The 12,942-nt window shown below is 43.1% G+C and overlaps 1 protein-coding gene across 4 annotated transcripts in view; it reads right to left on the minus strand.

Annotated features, from left to right (window-relative positions):
• TSPAN5 (tetraspanin 5) overlaps nucleotides 1-12,942 on the minus strand; it is a 146,982-nt gene that overhangs the window by 69,184 nt on the left and 64,856 nt on the right. The window lies entirely within an intron of this gene.

The following is a 12,942-nucleotide window of genomic DNA, read 5'->3' on the forward strand; positions in this document are numbered from 1 at the left end:
AAACTGGGAGGAGTGGTAGATACGCTGGAGGGGAGGGATAGGATACAGAAGGACCTAGACAAATTGGAGGATTGGGCCAAAAGAAATCTGATGAGGTTCAATAAGGATAAGTGCAGGGTCCTGCACTTAGGACGGAAGAACCCAATGCACAGCTACAGACTAGGGACCGAATGGCTAGGCAGCAGTTCTGCGGAAAAGGACCTAGGGGTGACAGTGGACGAGAAGCTGGATATGAGTCAGCAGTGTGCCCTTGTTGCCAAGAAGGCCAATGGCATTTTGGGATGTATAAGTAGGGGCATAGCGAGCAGATCGAGGGACGTGATCGTTCCCCTCTATTCGACATTGGTGAGGCCTCATCTGGAGTACTGTGTCCAGTTTTGGGCCCCACACTACAAGAAGGATGTGGATAAATTGGAGAGAGTCCAGCGAAGGGCAACAAAAATGATTAGGGGTCTAGAACACATGACTTATGAGGAGAGGCTGAGGGAGCTGGGATTGTTTAGCCTGCAGAAGAGAAGAATGAGGGGGGATTTGATAGCTGCTTTCAACTACCTGAAAGGGGGTTCCAAAGAGGATGGCTCTAGACTGTTCTCAATGGTAGCAGATGACAGAACGAGGAGTAATGGTCTCAAGTTGCAGTGGGGGAGGTTTAGATTGGATATTAGGAAAAACTTTTTCACTAAGAGGGTGGTGAAACACTGGAATGCGTTACCTAGGGAGGTGGTAGAATCTCCTTCCTTAGAGGTTTTTAAGGTCAGGCTTGACAAAGCCCTGGCTGGGATGATTTAACTGGGAATTGGTCCTGCTTCAAGCAGGGGGTTGGACTAGATGACCTTCTGGGGTCCCTTCCAACCCTGATATTCTATGATTCTATGATTCCTATTTTAAAGAGAGGAACCACTGTAGTGGCTTTCCACTCCTTGAGAGCAGTAGCTGTTTCTAAGGGCCTAATGCATTTCTCATCAGAATTTACACTGTTTCTATACGTTATTTCCTTCAGTTAAGCATCCAGTGCTGGTGATTTACTGATCTTGAGTTTTTCAATTTGTGCCCCAACTTGCTCCTTGAACACTTCAATCTCTGCCAAAGACAATCTGATTTCCCATTAAAAAATGCCTTTGGAATAAAAATGAATGGAAAAAAAATCATTTCAAAACTTCTCTTCTCTTACCCTCATCCTCCTTAATTCCGCCCTGTCTGTTTGATGGCACATGGGGATCAACTGTCACATATGCAGTCTTCTAGCTTTTAACTTTCTAAAAATATTTACCTTTATTTGTTCTTCACGTCAACCTTTGACTTCAAATTTGCACTTTACCTAACATAGTTTAGATTTCAATCTATATTCTTCAGGTGTGGGATTTCCGTTCACTTAACCTGCCTTTCTACCCTTTCCTTCAGCAGGCATTAACCCAACTCTCTCAGAAATTTCAAGGTTCATCCTCCCTGTGCTGCCCTAGAAGATTCACCCTTTATTAAGATAATATGCTTAGCACATGCTCATGTAATGAGGTGATGGGGCCATATAAGTACAGTACCTAATGAGAAAGTTACATTTGTAGCGCTCACTGTTTACCCATTAGTGCTCCTAAACCCACTTTGTATTAATCCTGCATATTAAGAGTAAATTGAAAGATGCCTTCTCCCTTTTTAAGACTCCCAAACAAGTTGACCAATAAACAATTTGTTTATGACTTCGAACAGTTTCTCCACATCCTGCCCTAATGAGTCACTCAAGTAATGCTGAGGTAATTAAAATAATTACTACAGAAGCTACTAGATCGCATGCCCTGGTTCTCATGGGTGACTTTAATTTTCCTGATATCTGCTGGGAGAGCAATACAGCGTTGCATAGACAATCCAGGAAGTTTTTGGAAAGCGTAGGGGACAATTTCCTGGTGCAAGTGCTAGAGGAGCCAACTAGGGGGGGAGCTTTTCTTTACCTGCTGCTCACAAACCGGGAAGAATTAGTGGGGGAAGCAAAAGTGGATGGGAATCTGGGAGGCAGTGACCATGAGTTGGTTGAGTCCAGGATCCTGACACAGGGAAGAAAGGTAAGCAGCAGGATACGGACCCTGGACTTCAGGAAAGCAGACTTCGACTCCCTCAGGGAACGGATGGCTAGGATCCTCTGGGGGACTAACATGAAGGGGAAAGGAGTCCAGGAGAGCTGGTTGTATTTCAAGGAATCCCTGTTGAGGTTACAGGGACAAACCATCCCGATGAGTCGAAAGAATAGTAAATATGGCAGGCGACCAGCTTGGCTTAACGGTGAAATCCTAGCGGATCTTAAACATAAAAAAGAAGCTCACAAGAAGTGGAAGGTTGGACATATGACCAGGGAAGAGTATAAAAATATTGCTCGGGCATGTAGGAATGAAATCAGGAGGGCCAAATCGCACCTGGAGCTGCAGCTAGCAAGAGATGTCAAGAGTAACAAGAAGGGTTTCTTCAGGTATGTTGGCAACAAGAAGAAAGCCAAGGAAAGTGTGGGCCCCTTACTGAATGAGGGAGGCAACCTAGTGACAGAGGATGTGGAAAAAGCTAATGTACTCAATACTTTTTTTGCCTCTGTCTTCACTAACAAGGTCAGCTCCCAGACTGCTGCGCTGGGCATCACAACATGGGGAGTAGATGGCCAGCCCTCTGTGGAGAAAGAGGTGGTTAGGGATTATTTAGAAAAGCTGGACGTGCACAAGTCCATGGGGCCGGACGAGTTGCATCCGAGAGTGCTAAAGGAATTGGCGGCTGTGATTGCAGAGCCATTGGCCATTATCTTTGAAAACTCGTGGCGAACGGGGGAAGTCCCAGATGACTGGAAAAAGGCTAATGTAGTGCCAATCTTTAAAAAAGGGAAGAAGGAGGATCCTGGGAACTACAGGCCAGTCAGCCTCACCTCAGTCCCCGGAAAAATCATGGAGCAGGTCCTCAAAGAATCAATCCTGAAGCACTTACATGAGAGGAAAGTGATCAGGAACAGTCAGCATGGATTCACCAAGGGAAGGTCATGCCTGACTAATCTAATCGCCTTCTATGATGAGATTACTGGTTCTGTGGATGAAGGGAAAGCAGTGGATGTATTGTTTCTTGACTTTAGCAAAGCTTTTGACACGGTCTCCCACAGTATTCTTGTCAGCAAGTTAAAGAAGTATGGGGTGGATGAATGCACTATAAGGTGGGTAGAAAGTTGGCTAGATTGTCGGGCTCAATGGGTAGTGATCAATGGCTCCATGTCTAGTTGGCAGCCGGTGTCAAGTGGAGTGCCCCAGGGGTCGGTCCTGGGGCTGGTTTTGTTCAATATCTTCATAAATGATCTGGAGGATGGTGTGGATTGCACTCTCAGCAAATTTGCGGATGATACTAAACTAGGAGGAGTGGTAGATATGCTGGAGGGCAGGGATAGGATACAGAGGGACCTAGACAAATTGGAGGATTGGGCCAAAAGAAATCTGATGCGGTTCAATAAGGATAAGTGCAGGGTCCTGCACTTAGGACGAAAGAATCCCATGCACCGCTACAGACTAGGGACCGAATGGCTAGGCAGCACTTACGCAGAAAAGGACCTAGGGGTGACAGTGGATGAGAAGCTGGATATGAGTCAGCAGTGTGCCCTTGTTGCCAGGAAGGCCAATGGCATTTTGGGATGTATAAGTAGGGGCATAGCAAGCAGATCGAGGGACGTGATTGTTCCCCTCTATTCGACACTGGTGAGGCCCCATCTGGAGTACTGTGTCCAGTTTTGGGCCCCACACTACAAGAAGGATGTGGAAAAATTGGGAAGAGTCCAGCGGAGGGCAACAAAAATGATTAGGGGACTGGAACACATGACTTATGAGGAGAGGCTGAGGGAACTGGGATTGTTTAGTTTGCAGAAGAGAAGAACGAGGGGGGATTTGACAGCTGCTTTCAACTACCTGAGAGGTGATTCCAGAGAGGATGGTTCTAGACTATTCTCAGTGGTAGAAGAGGACAGGACAAGGAGTAATGGTCTCAAGTTGCAGTGGGGGAGATTTAGGTTGGATAGTAGGAAAAACTTTCACTAGGAGGGTGGTGAAACACTGGAATGAGTTACCTAGGGAGGTGGTAGAATCTCCTTCCTTAGAAGTTTTTAAGGTCAGGCTTGACAAAGCCCTGGCTGGGATGATTTAATTGGGGATTGGTCCTGCTTTGAGCAGAGGGTTGGACTAGATGACCTCCTGAGATCCCTTCCAACCCTGATATTCTATGATTCTATACTGTACCAAATAGTTGTGTAACTTACTTAACCCTCATTCACCTTAGAAAAGGTTCCTATATACATATACAACAACAACAGAAAAAGAAAACCCAGACATTCTAGGATGGGATTTGCAAAAACACCTAAGAGATTCAGAAGCATAAATCACATTGAAAGTCAAGACTAAATTAGGCTCTTTTGAAACTCCGCCACCCTAAACACTGGTATAAACAATGCACCTCGTTCAATAAAACTGAAGGCTCGGGGGGGGGGGGGGGGGGGGTGTCACTGAAGCAAGCCTATGCAAAATCTTTACAAAGTAGTAATGAGTTTAAGCAATGCACTGTTCAAAAGGATTGTTTTCATTCCACTAGGGTGTGCCCAAGTAGGGAAAAGTTAGCCTGTGTATCCAACAGCATTGTCAAAATAACAAGTCTGACAAGATTCAGAGTAACAGCCGTGTTAGTCTGTATTCGCAAAAAGAAAAGGAGTACTTGTGGCACCTTAGAGACTATCGTATCAGAGAAAGGTGGGCGAGCTTTAACCTGAATTCCTTTCTTGCCCCTTGACATTATTTCGCTGTCTATTTTAATAGTGTGTAAGTTAAACCAGCATCTGTTTGCTGAACTCCCAATGGCTCTCTCTCTCTAAGGGTGGTATAATTGAGGGTGGAGTGTATTTCTCCTTGACATGGAACATCCCAAGCCAAAAAATGACTACTTTGGCTCTCAGCCCTCCCAATAGGGTTTAAAAAGCACTCATACCCAGATTTACTGATAGATTTCATTTAAAAATGTGGAGCTTTTAATATTACATAAGAACAGCCATACTAGGTCAGACCAAGGATCCACCTTAACTCAGAGGGAATGAACAGAACAGGGCAATTATCGAGTAAGCAACCCCCTATCACCCAGTCCCAGCTTCTGACAGTGAGAAGAACATGTGGAGCATGGGGTTGTGTCCCCGATGGTGTTGGCTAATAGCCATTGATGGTCCTATCCTCCATGAACTTATCTAAATATTTTTTTAGCCTGGTTATACTTCTGGCCTTCACAACATCCTCTGGCAACGCGTTCTACAATTCAATAGACTGTGCATTGTGTGAGGAAGTAATTCCTTGTGTTTAAAACCTGCTGTCTATACATTTCATCAAGTGACCCCTGCTTGCTGTGTAATGCGTAGGGATAAATAACACTTCCCTCTTCACTTTCTCCCTACCATTCATGATTGTAGAGACCTCTATCACATCCCCCCTTCGTCACCTCTTTTCCAAGCTGCACATATCCCAGTCTTTTTAATTTCACCTAATATGGAAGCTGTTCCATGCCCTTAATCACTTTTGTTGCCCTTCTCTGTACTTTTTTCCAATTCTTTCTAATACATCTTGTCTGAGATGCAGTGACCAGAACTGCACGCAGTATTCAAGGTGCGAATGTACCATGGATTTATATAGCAGCATTAGGATATTTTCCGTCTTATTATCTGTCCCTTTCCTAATGCATAGCTGAAAACAACTTTAGGAGACATGCTAGCACTGAAATACGGTATTACCTGTCAATATCAAACATACCAGAAGTCCTGCTTTTGTGCGCATACGTAAACCCACAAAGAGCCCACACCTCAAATCAGAACAACTAACTCTTTGGGAATGAAAATAAAATGATACCCTCCCCACAACTCTCCCAAGTAGTGCTCTTTACTCTAATTATACATGGCTTTGGAAAAGATTACAAAGGACAGCATGAGGGCTAGAGAGTGGGAGATGAGCAATCATACTGCACGTGGGGCCACCTGCCCCATATCCAGAGAGGCAACCAGGTCACAGATGAATTCGCATTGGAAGAATCTTTCCAACACACCCTTCCATCTCCCACTTCTTGAACATGCCAAAATCCCACAGCTGGAGACAAGCCACTAAAAAGGGGACAGAAGACATGGAGTAGAGTTGATCAAGCAAGTGCTGAAACGGATGAACCCAGAAAGAATACTTACAAAACAAAACCCACTATGTATCATTTTATTCTTGTAGCACTGTTAGAACAAAGCCTTTTAGATTAATAAACTCAGATGCGGTATTCTCTCAAGCATTAGTAAGTTTTCTGTGCACCATGTCATAGAGATACTCTGTACCTCTAAGTTACCTTCCTCTCAGCTTTCCCATGTAAAGGACATATGTTGCATGCATCATGCATGTTTATAAAATAGGAGATGGTTTGAGAACAGTGCTGATGCTCAGAAACCCACCTTGACCTTCAAGTGACTAACAGAGTCAATATATTAAATTACTGGAAACCGACTATGGTCTAATACGGTATCAGTTTGATATTGGCTGTGTGTGTCTGGGGGCTATATTTTACTTTGGGGGGGGGGTGGACTCAAATTATCTCACCTTTTTGTGTGTACATGCAGGGCAAGTTATTCTCAACAACTGTAATCAAGATTTTTTTTTTAAACTAAATTATAGAAACCTATGCTTTTAAAAGCACCGGTTCACCTAGTCATTTATCTCTTTGATTCAGAGGAGGAAAAACCACACTACCCTGCTCCCCATTAATACAGCTGGCCAAGCACAATGCTGTATGGAGACTTTTTCTTCCTGACCATCTTTAGGTTCATATCCCCTTAAGCAAGAAGTTCAACTGCCCTTATTTTATGTTGCACAGCTACCAACGTTATTAACTATCAGAAATGATGCGGCCCTTTAAAAAAGTTTTCTAGAGAATTACAGAAAAGGAAAGACACATGCTGCTCTGAAGGTCAGCCATTCAACTCCCCTAGCTATATTTAGTGTACAACAATAAAAAAGTGCAAGTCCTAAAGCAACTGTGTGCGAGAAGCTCAAAAACAGGTTGTAGAACAATGCTGAACGACAGAGGTTTACATGGTGCTTAGAACTGCAGATCTATGGAAACAAAACATGCAACAATGAAAGGAAGCCAATGGTATAATTATAGTGACTGTACAAGCAATTTACTAAAGAGGAAAAAAAATATACAATCCTGCAGCAAGTAACCTAGCATTTAAATGGGAGATGATGGGAGAGGAGTGAAGACAAGTTAACACTAAGCAGTTAAGCCACAAATACACGTAAAGGGAAATAGATGTAATGCTTTGATTCAAATAGTGTCAACCAGGTAAGTCTGCCAAACATTCACCAAATTATCACCTTGTTGAAGAAGAGAACCCCTTTTTAATTTAAGAAGGTGGCTATTTTGAATTAGCATTATTATTAATTTAGCCAGCAAGAAGTAATAGTTGACAATGGCTAGCCAACTGCTTTATAACAATGGCAGGCTTCCACCATTACAGTCATTACAGCTGATCATTATTTTCCATTAAAAAAGCCTTCTACCCCATCCTCACCCCCTCAAAAGTTTAGTCACTCAGCCATTCCACATCAGGCTGAAGTTTGCCATAAGCCCAGTGAATGTATGGATGTTCCTATAAATTGATCTAAATTGATTAAAGAGCAAATTCTCTCACCTTAGTCCCACAAATTTCAACACTGAGCACTTCTGAAAATCCCACCCATGTGTTATTTCTACATGAAGAATTCAGTTAAGATTGTGCACTTCAGCGCAATGTACTGTTCAATGACATAAATACCGTGCAGAGACACTCCAGTCCCCACCACAAAGACAATCCCATACCACAAATCACTCAGAAATTTAAGGATATCATCAAATCCTTCCCCATACTCCTCCAACAGGAACTCTACATCCTCATTCCCCACAAACCTGGTCCCAGGACCTTTTACGTGCTTTGCAAGAGACACAAATAAGGGAACCTAGGTAGACCCATCATATCTGGCTACGGCACGCTTACTAAAGGAATATTGGGAATCACGGAAAGCATCCTCAAACCCCTCACCAGACAAAGGACCAGTCTCCTCCAGGACATAACCGACTGCCACCAGAAACTCCACAACATTAACAACCTCCCCCAGAACACCATCTTTGCCACCATGGATGTCCTTATACACAGACATCCCTCACCATGAGGATATCACTGCCTGCCTCAAAATACCCACCCCAAACTCATCCATTTCATCCTCACTCATAACAACTTTACATTCAATCCAAAAAAATGGGAACAGCCAAAGATATTAGGATGGCTCCCCAATATGACAACTTTCTCATGGCCACCTTAAGGAAGAATTTTTGGGCAAATGCAGCACAAAACCAACAGTATAGCTACATACATCAATGATATTTTCATCCTCTGGACAGACGACCTAAACTCCCACAGATTTCCACCACATCTTCAACCACCACCACCCCCCCCCGTCCAGCAAACTCTCTCTGGAACATCCCATACCAGCATCAGCTTCCTGGACATCATGGTCAGCTTCAGCAATGGAACCCTAAAGACGACAATGGATCACCACACTTACCTTCACAGAACCAGTAACCACCCTGAAACACCAATAAATCCATTATCTACACTACGGCCAGCCACTCTCATAACATAGATCATGCTCTGAGGAGAAAGTCCAGGATACACATCTTAACATACTTAAAACTGCCTTCATCAAACAAGGGCACTCCTTCAGTGAAGTAGATTGCATCATAGAACGGGACCACCCAAATACCACCAGAGAACCTGATTCAATACAGAGAAAAACAAAACCAAAAAACCCTCCTACCACATACCTTTAAGTTGTCATCTACCACCTCATACTGAAACCTATAAGGGATATCATTAAACAATTAAAACCCATACTCGATTGGGACCACATCCTGAAAGAAATCTTTCCTTGAACCCCCTTTTCTGGCCTTCAAACAACATCTCCCTCCCCAACCTCATCATCAGAAGCAAGCGCCCCACAGACCAGGACCCACCTACTCAAAATGATAGCACACCCTGCCAGAACAGCAGACAAAACTTAGCAGGCGTACCTCCCCACTGCTATGAGGATCAATTCCCCTCCCACCCCCACCTCCGCAAACACCCTTTTAAGATCCATGTGTCCTTCATGCCTATCATAACATGCAGTGTGGCTCATTCAGTGCACTTAAATACTTGTACAACAACTATGTGGGTGAAACAAGACAATCACTACACTCTCAAACAAACTCACATAGAAAAAGACAAATACACCATATCATCCTTGTGTATGTGAAGCAGAACTGGGGTTCAGGTATGCAGAGTAGCAACATGATCACATGGAACTATCCAGCAGAACTTGACAATTCTGTTGGCTTTTCCTTGCTGAGATAAAACAGTTTAGAAGAAAACAGGGAAAAAACTGTGTTTAGATTATAACTTTAAGATGTGGCCTTTATCTAGAAGAAGCTGTGGGAATTAATGTGTCAGGGAAGTCTGAAGTGAAGTGCCCCCCCAAAAAACACCCCACAACCACCTCCAGAGAAATTTCAAAAAGGGCTCATTTTGATATGGTTTGATAGGATATATGACACCAAACATGTATTGGGCCATTAAATGTGTTAAGTTTGGAAACTAGTTTCAAATCATTAATGAGTAAAATGTGGGGAATTTTAATACTGCCTTAGTACAAATCTCAATGCAACCTCAACTATGGAGCTCCGAGGGTACCTCCTTAACACACAGAGCATCTAGATTTTGGCAGCAGCTCCTCTGCAGGTTTTTGGCTTTTACTAGAAAAGCTGGTTCTCATGAAAATAACCAGATGTTCTATTTATGTAGTAATCTGTTTAAACAAAACACCAACACATTTCAATGGATGTTTCCATAGTGATACAAATTTTGCCCGAAGTGATTAATCCAGCGTTCCATAACATGTACGGTGAGCCTAGAGTCTGTGCATTATTGTATGTGCAATCAAATGCTTCTTTACACAAGTAACGTAAATATACTATAAACTACTGAGATTCTACACTGGCTACTGTCTGCTAATAACTGGATGGTGTAAATGGCAGGCACCATAAAAAAAAAAGAAGTAGCTCATGGGTAATAACTGGATGAACCCTACCCTCTCATTCACTCAGGCTGGAGCAATTGTAAAACTAAGTCAGTAAGCCAGAGAATAGGGTGCTTCACTTGGAGTTGGGAGACAGGTTCTAGTCACAATTCTACCCGACTTGTTATGTGAACTTGGTTAAATTAAAACCTCCTTGTAGATTTGTTTGGGGGTGAGGGGGCAGAAACGGTTTCAAACTATTTTTTGGGGGGAGGAGGGGGGAATACAGTTGCTTGTAACAATGTAAGTTACTGTACCCTTGGTACAGTAAGTTACTGTTGACATGCCACAAAATTTGCTATGGTCACTATTCATGCTGGTTAAAATTAATCTAGGTTGGAAGAGCAACCTAGATCTTCCCTGCCAGATGCTCAGCTACCCTTTTTCTACTGTGCAGATATCCATGGCTGTTAATAACTGAATACAATATTCTCATTTCAAGGAAGAAAATTCTCACTCCCACCCACCCCCCTTTTTTTGAGGGGGAGGGGTGAAGAAGCAGTAGAGGGGAGCGGATACACACTGACTTAATCTCCAGCTTTTCATGAATGGCTCATTCATTCACAAGCAGAATATCTATTACACCACTAGACAGCCCAGCACCATCCAACTGGCTAAGGCAATGTAACAAACATTTTATACTATTTTACCTACCTAGGTTTTCATATAGTGGCCATCATGCTGGTAACCACGCTCCTGACACGTGCAGTAACGTGAACATACACAGATCTATTGCTTTCCCGCTCTCTAACCCCAGACACTGGGATTTTGGGGAGTGGTATTGTATGAAAGCGGGGCCAAAGGCACTGAAGTTTGTGGTTATTCTGGTCTCTTCTGGTAGCACGTTGTACAGTGTAAGCTAGCTGCTGAGAGGGCTTTGTCTCCTGCTCTCAAAAGTCTTGAGCTTGACAGTTCCATTGTTCCAATGGAATGCAGCTGTCATGGGAGGTCATATGGAGGGAGGCTGCCCCTTTCACAACTTGAACCAGTCCCTTGGAGGGCTTTTCAGAGGAGACCAGACTCCTTAAATTTGATTTCTGCATTTTATGGAAGCCACTGAAGGGAGGCACTGGGGTGATGTGCTCTAAGCACAGAAAGGTTGCTGCATAAACAATTAGAAATGTGTAGTGTTTCATTTCAATACACAGTATTGACTGGACATGAGATAGTCTGCGAGGCAAGCATAGGTAGAAATGGGAGCCTTTTTTTTTTTCCTTCTTTTTTCTCTCTCTCTCTCTCTCTTTCTGCACATCCCTGGCTACTTGAGTACGCAGGAGCAATGGAAGAGTCCAATCTATTGCCTCTCTCTCTCTCTCTCTGGCAAAAACTACTGGCCAATTAACAAATGGCTGAGAAAGTCACATGACCACATGGCCGAGAAATAAAGCAGCCTCAGCACAGGCTAACTACAAAATTCACACTGCATCTACCACATCATTTATTTCCACACCTATTTTATAAGATCTGACATCACTTAGAATTTATCATTTGGGTTAAACGATTTCAAAATCCACTTTCCCTCATGAGACACACACTACTCTAGGAAAAATAAACAAGTGGGCAATATCTGATATATTGACTTGACAAAGCAGCACAGAGAAGTTTGCATTGTCACTACCCACACTGTATTTGTTCTGTGGATAAATAAAGGAATTCAGCACCCTAGGCTGTCAATCCATGGCCTTTGACAAGTGTTAGATAAAACTAAAGATTAAGTAGAGAGGGTTACTAATCACCTTAGACTCACTTAGTAACTTTTACTTTAAAACTAAAAATATACACACACACACACACAAAATACACAAGTGATTTAGGGAAATGTACCGCAAGACCTAATATTATGGCATTTACCACAAGAAACATGTAGAATAATAACAGCACACAGACCCAAGCACTCACGGAGGAGGAAGCAGTGCAATAAACTGATAATATCTCTTTCACTGAGAGGCTGTGTGGTCTAGCAACGAAGTACACTGAACTAAAATTCAAGAGATAGGGGTTTTATTCCTCGCTTTGCCACTGACACTCTGTGCGATCCCCAATAAGTCACTTCAGTTCTCTGTGCGTCTGTTCCCTCTCCTTCCATCCATTGTCTATTTAGGCTGTTTCTCACTATGAATTTGTACAGTAGCTGGCACAATGCCCTCCCACCCCATCTCCTTTGGGGCCTCTGAACAATACCCTAATATAAATTATTAATAAACATGGGTTTGAAGCCTGGATAAGAGACCAGATTTTGGTCCATGCTCTAACAAAAAGAACGGGGGGGGGGGGGGGGAAATCACCACACAGTTTCAGCGGGTCTTTATTCAGAAGTCAAACAGGATAGGAACAGCATGGGCAACGACGCATTGGGATGGAGATAGAGCTACGACGATGACACTTGAATGGCAGCTGCTCAGGTTTTTGCATTCTTGAGAACTAAACACAAATACAAAGAAAAATTTCATTTCTAACATTTTATGGACTCCAAAGCCTTGGAGAGTGAAAAACTAAAATAAATTAATTACCTTTAACTCTGGAGAAAAGTAAGCCTCATATTTGCTTAAGAGGCTTTGCTGTGTTGCTAATGGCAAATAAATTAAAGCTTTGTATCCTGTTAATTTTCCCCACCACGATTTCCATCAATTATAGTCACAGAACTGTTGTGCAAAAATCCCTGTAGCTTAACGGCTCTCAAGCCTTGTCTGCTGCACAGCTGTAAGGCATTTTAAGCACCACTGCAAGCTCTTGGCATGTCTGCAACTCAACACACACCCACGCACATGCACCACACTCACATGCT

Source organism: Caretta caretta, chromosome 4 (genome assembly GCF_965140235.1).
Source record: "Caretta caretta isolate rCarCar2 chromosome 4, rCarCar1.hap1, whole genome shotgun sequence".
Lineage (NCBI taxonomy): Eukaryota > Metazoa > Chordata > Testudines > Cheloniidae > Caretta > Caretta caretta.